Genomic DNA, 10,447 nt, shown 5'->3' on the forward strand with positions numbered 1-10,447 from the left:
ATTTTAAGATGCTAAGCACCAATTCCTTAAGAGTCCTCACTCCGAAGATTTACGGTAGTGTGTTCATGCAAATATTAGTACTATAGCAACGAATGCAAATAATTTTATTGTTGCAAATATTTTACTACTCCTTCTCTTAACATTTTTCATAAACTCGTGTAAGGTTTTGTGCCAGAAACTGAAATCAATCTCTTAAACTTTTATCACCTTGTTCAGTACATAATTATTCAGTTTTCTTAAGTCTAATTAAATGAAGAACTTCTGAACTAATTTGGTAATATGTAATGATATAGTGATGAAATCTGAAGTCAAAATTAAGACTCCAATATTTTTAACTGATTCTGAACTGAGAAACACCGCTGATTTTTTAACTTCCTGTTTCTTTTCATAATTGCCCTAAATTTCATAAAATGTGTTTAACTTGAAAGCAAATCTATAAATGAAATTTTGTTGTTCAGTATTATCTGGGGAAAGTCTTTAATACGAATATTTGAAATTTTAATTAAAATTACGAAAAACATCCTTAATGAAGAATGCTTCTTCAGTTTTCCAAGAACTTTCCGAAATTATGTCAACCTGTATTCCCACAATCTCAGTATGCCGTTTTAGAAAAGACGACCCAGTTCTAGTGGAATTTGCAAACAAACTGTTTAATCATTAATTTTGTTTTTCTTGGATTTCTTCAGTCGAGGCTTTTCATCCGTTTGAATGTACGAAAATCCGAAAGAATTGAATCCGAAAAGAATTGAATGTACCAATCTTTAATCAATATCGCTCTATATTATAACTTAATTTGTGCTGCTATTTCGGGGCATTTTCTGTGTCGCAACTTCCCATTTTTGTCCTATATTTGTCGCTTTATTAAATGTTTGCACAAATTACTCAGGTGCATTTTTAAAACGAACGTAAGAAATAATTCGCAGAATTTAATGCTAAACTTCTCTATCCAAACAATTTTCCTCTAAGTTTATAAAATTCCTAATAAACACAAATTTATATTTCCAAATGAGACCTTGTTTATTTTCTAATGTAAGCACTAAACAAAAAATTCGAACGTTAATATGATAAACTTCAGTATAAGTACTCTCGTAATAAAAATTTATTAAAGTCAACTTATTTAGCCGTTGTCCTGAAAAACGTTTCGCAATTTTTTTGCATTTTCATACTAATGCCCACGAATAGTAATTTCTTTAATATAATACTTTCATAGAACTCTGGACACTCTAAGTATATAATGTAATTAATTTCAAGTATATAGTGCGATTCTTTGAGAAGATTGAACACAATTAACTTTTTCTTGGTTTTCCGAACGTACAGAATGTACCGTAAATGTTGCGACAAACTTCTAGGGGAGGTGGTGCACATCATAAGGATTAAGAATTGCATAGGAACCCATGCCCGGAAATGTCAGCGGGGTAAGTGGCAGCAGAGGTAGAAGATTGGGGAGGGGAAACAAGATTGATTAATTTGAAACATTTATTGGATATGAATACAAATGGTGTACGACAGCTTTGTTACAACAGATGCTTGAAGTTTGCACCATCAGACGCCAAATATTCTCTACACCGACGAACCATTTATTGCCGAACATATTCAAACACACAATGCGTTTCTTTGATTGTAGGAGCTGCGCAGGCGAGGTTTACCACGGGATCCATTTCAGACACAACAGGATCGTGACACGCGACACTTTTGATGGCTTGCCACAAAAAGAAATCAAGGCTTGATAAATCTGGTGAGCGTGGGGACCAGAAAACTGGTCCACCACGCCCAATCTATTGATTGCGGGAATGATCTGTTCAAAATGCGCAGGGTCCCATCATGTTGGAATCGCATGTTGCGCCTCGCATTTGGTGGAAGGTCGTTAAGCAAATCGGGAAGAACCTGCTCCAGAAAGATTAAATAACTCGCGGCATTGAAATGATCCATCGGTGTCGGGCATGTTTGGCGTCTGATGGTGCACACTTCGTGCATTTGTTGTAACATTAAAGCTGTCGAAACACCATCTGTATTCATGACCAATAAATGTTGAAAATTAATCACTTCTTTTCCCCATCTACTACCTCTTACCCCTTGCATTTTTGGGTGTAGGTTCCTATGCAATTGTTAATTCTTATGGTGTGCCCTACCTTCCCTAGAAGTTTGTCGCAACATTTGCGGTACACTCTGTATAACACGAATATGAGTCAGTTTTCCTCAATATTCCAAAATGAAATCTTTCGAGAGGTGAGAGAGACTTCAAAATAGTAATCCTAAGTCATCATGCTGAGTATCATGTTTAATACTCATTCTCAAGTGATGGGAGCGTATCATACTTCCTTTACTTTGCTTTAACCCGTTGACTGTCATGAGAGGGTCACCGGTGGCCGCCACTTGACTTTGCTACAACTCTGGGGGTGACAGGTGACGCGACAAACAGTAAAAATACATAAGTAGAGTAAATATCGATATTGATATTTTTTAAATACCACTGTTACTATAATAATTTGAAAAAATAAATCGCAAAACGGATCTACAGCGCCTTGAAGGTCACCGGTAACCCCACCACCACGTAAATGCGTTAAACATTGTTGTATAACTGGCCTTATCTTCTGTAATATTTCAACATCATACATCGCATAGTAAAAACCTTCATGCGGGCGTTACGGGAAAACGACGTAAAATGCGCCCAGCTGTGAACGTGTTAATGAAATATCCGCTTAAAACTCTGACAGTTAAACGTGCTGTACGTGGAACATCACAGCTACACTACTATACGCAACATTATAATCGTAAATTTCGCATTTTTTTCTCAGTAGCTTGTTCGTTAAACTTGCAATTATCTAAAAAAACTAAAAAAACTGTAATGAAACGATTAATATCTATATTGCATTCTGTAGAGAATTAAATTATTGAAGAAATTTCTCAGTCTAGCTTACAAATAAGGTACAAAATTCTAATAAAATTTGCAGTTTAAGCTAAATTCAATACAGAATGCCCACGACATTTTTTAAGTATAAGTTTTGACACTAAGAAGTTTTATGGAGAGCATGCTTAAAATTCTAGTTATTTTTTAAAAAGACCTGAAATTTTATAATCGCCGACTTCCTAAGGTCTTTCAGATGAAAATCATGGAAATGTGCCCAAAGTTTAAGCAGGTGTGATCTCAAGCAACAACATTTATTTTGTTGCTGGCTCCAATTTTTAAGGGCCTACCAGTAGACAAATGGTAAAACTACTAAACACCCAGATTCATATCTAGGAAAACGGCCTGGCTGCATAGGTGTTTCCATAATTTCCCTCAAGTGTAACACGAATAGGACACACCTTCCATAAGAAAGTCCCTCATGAATGTAGACCTTCCCTTTGAGAAACAGTTTTAGTACAAATTCGAGTCGAAAATTCGTTATTAAATAAAGGCCTGGTCTGTAATTGAAATTGTCAAACATCATAAAAAGACGCGTCGAAAAGCAAGAGAAAAAGCTTCTTTGTGCGAAATTCATTTTATCTTAGATACCATTTCAAAGGCCGACAAACGAGGCCAAGTACCCATCATAGGCGAAAGCAGTTAACTGATTGTGTGGCTCAACTCTTAATTGAAGGTCCATGTAATTTGATCCTTAAAGTTTATTTGATTACCGCAAGGCACTTCAGGGCTATCTGCCTAAGAAGAGGAGGAGAGATGCCTTCGTGGAGGACTTTCTAAGGGAAACTGCTCATATACACGTTACGCGTGGGGAAAACCACGAAAACGCCCATGCAGGCAGCTCGTTCTTTGGGATTCGAACCCCAAACCTACTAGTGTTCAGCGAATTTACAGCACGGCCACTGGTGAGATTTGAGTTTTAAAGATCTTTCACCTTCAGACTTTTAGAAAATAAAAACTGCGGTTAAATCCTCAACAATGCTTCCGATTTGCTCACAATAATCACTTATCCCTTCTTGCGAACTGTCAGATTATATACTCTACCCCAAAATTCATTAAAGTGGTATTCCATTCCTCCCCATTGTATATTCAGACACTTACCCTTACATTTCTTTCGATATTTTCGATTCTATAAATCAATAACGTTTACACTAAAAATTAAATACAATTTATAAATAAATTTAATAGCTCTTCTAGAAATTTCATTTCCTGTAAAAGCATTATTAACCAATGTTCCGAAGAAAGGTGAGCATAAATGACTAGGAACTAGGTTTTTTACTTATTACGTGCTCAGCCCTAGACTGAAAGGGAGGGATACGCCGTGGAGGTATTTTTAAGGGAAACTGGCATATTTCCATCGGACCGAACTACCAGTGTTCAGCGGCTTCGCTCGGCCGTTGGTTGGATAGGAACTAGGTTTCAAAATGTTTTTTCTCGTGTATCGAAACTGGTGAGTTAATTTACTTAGTTTTTTCTTAAACAAACGCATAGTAGGATTTTAGAATGCTCTGTAACTCTCACCCCATGTATCAAAGCAGTTGTCTTAATGGACAATATCCATGAAATCTGAAAACCCTGCTGTCGAATGCAACTAAAATTCTTTATATATTAATAGAAGGTTTAGTACCGCATTTGTGTCATTAAAATACGGTAGAGTACCGCATTTATACACTGACTACCAATAAGTATTTGGACACCTGTGATAGAAAAGAAAAACTAACTTTATTCAGAATCAATAGTTGGTAGATCCTCCACGAGAGGTAATTACAGCGTGGACCCTCCAGGGCATACTTTCCACGAGTCTTTGTATGACAGCTAGTATTTTCTTCCACTCGGCTTGGAGAAGACATAGAAGTTCCTTCACCAATTTTGCACGGGTAGTGCACCCCTGAATTCGACGATGCAACTCGTCCCAGAGGTTCTCGATAGGGTTCAGGTCTGGACTCTGGGCAGGCCAGTCCATTCGATGAACTCCATTGGCACCATACCAAGCCTTGGTTAACGTCGAAAGATGACAACTGGCATTGTCGTCCTGAAAGTAACAGGGGTCCAACCCGTAATACTGCCACAACGTAGGAAGCATATTGTCATCCAAAATAGTGCAGTAGGCGTCGGAGTTGAGCTTACTATGAATGGGGACCAAGGGTCATAGCCTATACCAGGAGAAGCACCCACAGACCATAATTTCACCTCCGCCGAACTTGACTGCTGGCACAATGCATTCTGGCAGGAGACGTTCTCCAGGTAGACGCCAGAACCAGACCCTGCCATCCGAACTGTAAAAGGTGAACCTTGATTCGTCACTCCAAAGAATACGTTTCCACTGATGTACGGTCCAATTTCGATGTGCTTTGCACCACATTAACCGAGCAGCGCGGTTGGACTTTGTGATCAAAGGCTTATGGGCAGCAGCACGACCATGAAAACCAAGCAGATGTGCTTCCTTACGGATAGTATTCATTGAAACAATACTCCCGGATGCCTGTTGAAACTCCTCGCGGATGAGGGCCATCGGTTGTGTGCGGTTCTTCCGAATTTCTCTGGACAGCACTCGTCGGTCTCTATCTCCCAATTTCGTTGGTCTGCCGACTCGGGGCACATTCCGACAGTCATCGCTCACCTTCCACTTCTTAATCACATAGGCCACTGTCGATATTGGGCACTTCAGATCGCTAGATATGTCCCTTAAGGATCGGCCACATTTGTGATACCCGATAATTATACCTTTCTCGAAATCAGAGAGCTCCGAACTGCGAGGCATCTTGCATGCGATTAAAGACAATGCTGTTTCCTACACGATATATACCGGCGGAGTGCGTAACGTACCTTAGGACCGCAGATATCGTCATTTGCATAGGTGTCCAAGTACTTAATTGTAGTCAGTGTATGAACAGACAAATCTTTACCTATGTGCATCGCATTAATTTTAATTTCAAAGCAATATATGTAACGGGTTTTCATATGAATGAGCAATGTCTCCATCATTAGCTGAAGTTCTGGCATATTAATCCTAATTCAAGCAAAACTAGTTATTTAACATCGATTCTGTTCGGAAGTAGTAAATGCAGAGAGACCGAAATACCTTTTACTGTCAGCGTAGATTGCTATTAAACGTCAATTTCCGCGAATAGCTCTTTCTTCCTTCATTGTTTAATATGCACTACCAACATATCTTTGTCTGAAAAATATAATGCAAGTTGCTAAAATTATTTTTGAAATTTATTAAGTGACGGATTATTTAAAAGTAATTGATTTTACTAAAGTTTTCTAATTCTTCCCGCGATAAGAGAACTCAATGAACTTCGAATTGTTTTTGACTTTAATAGGAAATTTTGTATTTGAAGTACTGTTAATAAGTAATAGCTAAATTAGTTTCAAAACGTTCAGTTTCGGAGGTAAATTTTTAGTGTGGCTTGACGGCCGAGTGGTTGAAGCCGTGAAACACCGGACAGTTCACTGCAAGTTTCGTTGCGGTAGCGGGTGGCTGCATGAATTAGTCATTGTTTTCCTTGCATGTAACAGCTAAATGTGGGCCATATTCCCTTGAAAATTCTTTCAAAAACATTAATATAGTGGGTAGCCTTAACAGCGTTTACTGTAATTCAAAACCCAAAGCCTTGAGCGTGAATTTTCTTCGGAATAACATGTTATACATGTTTATCGTTCTGAAATATTAATGTGATTTACCTACATTAATTAATCCAGTTTATTCCTTTAACGCAACATACTTGAACACCAGAAATTTGTCAAATTGAGACTTGTGTCGAGGTACAGGCTAAAATTATAGTAATGTAACATTAATTAATATTTTCTTCGTAAATTTGCAGTTGTACAAAGCATAATAACAGGTTAATATTTACTAATTCAGGAAGAATCATGCATACTTTTGCAAATTAAAATCATTCAGATAGTAATAGAAAAGAAAATGAGATGAATTACGTTTTTATGTACATGAAAATCATAACATAGCAAGTTAATATAGCTCCTGGTTCCTTTCTTTCTCAATCTGTAGAATATCGGTGGGTTGGTTGTTTGGGGGAAAACCATATAGTTGGATCATTCTCCAAGAGCAGGAGAATGATTTAGCTAAACTTTATCTAAGAATTTAATATTAAAGCTTGGGATTATATTACTTTTAATAAATGATTTGATAAGAACAGAAGGAACAGACATTTCTCCCATTGCTAGAGTAGAGCAAGAGATAGCACAAGATCCAGTAGAGCAAAGATTCCAACAGGAAAGATGTAAGGATTTAGACATTTCCCCCCTTTTTACTTCCTTGTATGAAGTAAAAAGGAATTATTGTAATCGCGAAAAGTTTCAGGCAGCATATTTCAACGAAAATATCCATTTTGACCGCTATCGAATGCAATTTAACGATGTTTTTGCGTGATATCTGTACGTAAGGACAGAATAAAATACTCTTTTCCTTCAAAAAAATTATAAAACTGCTTTAAAATGAATTCTGAAGAGAATTTTTCGTGGCGTCTGTACGAACATATGTACGTACGTGCGTACGTATCTCGTATAACTCAAAAACGAGTAGCCTTAGAACGTTAAAATTTTGTATATAGGACTGCTATAACATGTAGATGTGCACCTCGTTTTTTGGTTACAATCGGCCGCACCAAACATATATAAATATATTTATATATATATCCACTCTTTTACCCGGCTCAGTAATCTCAGTTTCTTTACTCTTATATGTTTGAAAATTGTACATTTGTTGCTTTAAAAATGATTGAATTGTGTTGCTTTTATCTTCCGATTAAGGTTTTTATGCCTTTCGTAATTCTGGAAGCAATATTTGTACAATTATCAACAATTTAAAAGCTGTTTAAGTGCGGTTGAGTTTTAAATAACGTGGCGGACATATTTGTTTACATTTGAAACAGGAGACTAGTGGATTTGTTGCCTATCTAGAGTAACGTAGCCTCTCAACAACAAAGATAACGCCTTCATTTATTATTGCGAATTAAATCCTGCTTAATCCTTTCTGGAATTTTTTCGAGGAAATAAGTGTTTAAGATTGACTTCGTAATTTTTAATACAGATATTTTATGTATATTTGCCTTTTCGAAGTGAGAACTGAATTAATTGAATGAGAAATACTCAACCGTCTGTGAAAAACTGTTTCTTTTTTGTTTTGTTAGCTTAATTTCTTTTATACATCATTCTAGCTTTATTATAGTGGTTGAATAGAACATGTGGCAACGATTAGATAATTCTATTCTTTAAATGATATAAATTTTGTGCATTATGAGTTATAATCTGAACGAAATATATAAGTAAACTGTTATATAATTATTGGATCTTAAGTGAATCTAGTGCCAGAGTGCCGCTATGGTAAACAAATACTAGAGTTAATTTTAAAGAATGCATTTATTCTATTGTAGTTTATGCGCTGTCGGCGAAGTAGATTTAATTCAATCCAATAAGTTTAAATGAAATTCAAGAAAAAATGCGTATAATTTAATATTCCGTACAAGAAAGTCATGTGGTGTTCACATCAGATTTTTTTCTGTTGTGCAACAAATGGCATATTGTGCCAACACACTGTTCTCTGCGATACCGTTGCATGTGGTTTTCACATACTTCTTGCTCCTGAATTCTTCTTGGTCTCTACAAAATAAGATTTTTCAATTTCCGTTTCTTAAACAGCTGTTCAGTTTAACATCAAATCATACTTGAACTTCAAATTCCATCTTGAAAGCTATAATTTACACGTCAAAAAATCTGATGCCGTAGGGCTACAGTAATGGTGAGAAATAAAGCGATGATGTCAAGCAGCGAAACTGCTTACTGACTGGAGTTGTGTAATGCAGTGTGTGGCCTCTTGAATCACTTTTCGAACACAGGAGCATTGAGCCGAGTGAAGTTTCCTGAAAAGTAAATTTTGCTTCTGGCAGTTAGCCTTTTCATATTCTACTGTAATTAAATCCAGCAACGAATAATTTATGGATAATGAAAAAACGTAAAAAGAGCTCGAAAGGCATATTATTTTGCTTTTAACTGTTTCGATTTTAAAAATATTATGAATACAAAAATTGCTAACAAAGCAGAAATCATAAACGATGAGAGTCTTATCTCTTAACGTGTTGACGGGTGGAATACAAAAACATATCCAGCAGCATACAGCAAGTTTCAAGTTTAAATTAAGCTTTGATTTCCATCATCAAATATGTCGTAAATAGTACGTTTACTTAGTATATACGAGCATATAATAAATACTGTGTTCATTACAGTTTCATATAACTGAGTTTCTGTATTTGTTTGTTTTATTTATTTCTTAGAACCTGATGCTTAGAAAACCTTCTACCAACCCTGCTTTCTTAAAATTTCTCACACATACCTATTAGCACGGAAATAGAATCTTCCACGGCAAAATTGGTCAAAATTTGTTATCAGCTTTTGTTTTTTCAGCGTTGAATTTTTTTCCACATAGCCTTGTTCAACGGTAAAATTAATCAGTGCAGAATTTCAACTTTTACACCATCAGATGATGAATAATTTACCTAATTTTGATGACTTTTGAAAACTTATTCAAATATTTTATTTCTCGTAATGTTAACAACCAAGATTTTTTTTTAATCCAGAATTTAAATATTTCATTATTAATAGCCTCATAATTTAAATTTATAATCAAAGTTGATTTACAAATCAAACAAATTTAAAGGATTATAAACATGAACGCGATGAACATGCACGCGATATTAATAGAACTCTTTGAAATCGTTGAATTTGTTAATTAAAAATATTCGTTAAATTTTTACAAAATATGAAATAGACAATAAAACAAATTCCAAATTTGGGCTTTTAGATGCCCATATTCGAGTGGAGGACTACGTTATTCAAAATTTGATGTCTCTAAGTACCGTTAGTTTTCCCGCAATGCCAGATACATACATACATTTAAGCGGATGCTTCATTATTTAATTTCTTTAAATATAATGCATTGCTCTAATATTTGGTGGCAATAATTTGAAGTGACTCAGACTTTTATAGTGAACCAAAGGAAAATGCCAAAAACGAAATAAATAGCCCTTCTGAGGTTAATGGCGTTTGAGCTAAAACTGTCGTCTAGCTCAAATATTGAACACATTAAAAGGAATAATTTTCGTATGTTCAGAGATGGCGAATTTCTTTTATTATTTTTTCACATTCTGTAGTTTAAAAAATATATAATTCAATATAGTAGCTTATATTCAATATATTCTTATATTCAATGAAGATATATATACGTAATGTATATATATGAAGCAATATATATATAATTGCTTCATAAGAGCAAATAGTAAGGTTACATAATTCTCTTGCGCCATTGCTGCAAGGAAAGAAATTTGATTTTAACAAATTCAAATAATTCACTTTATGCTTAACAATTATTCACTTTATGCAAATTAATGTAGTCTTAAAATTTTTTTTAATTTTTAGGGTTAATTTTTTGGATCGTTAAATATTTTTTCATGGTTTTAGATACTTGTCCTTAATTTATATATGCTCTCTGAATTTAAATGATATTGCAAATAATTAATCTTTTAT

The sequence above is a fragment of the Stegodyphus dumicola genome, chromosome 7 (genome assembly GCF_044657685.1).
Source record: "Stegodyphus dumicola isolate Sdum_Otavi_A_Nest chromosome 7, ASM4465768v1".
In the NCBI taxonomy this organism is placed as follows: Eukaryota; Metazoa; Arthropoda; class Arachnida; order Araneae; family Eresidae; genus Stegodyphus; species Stegodyphus dumicola.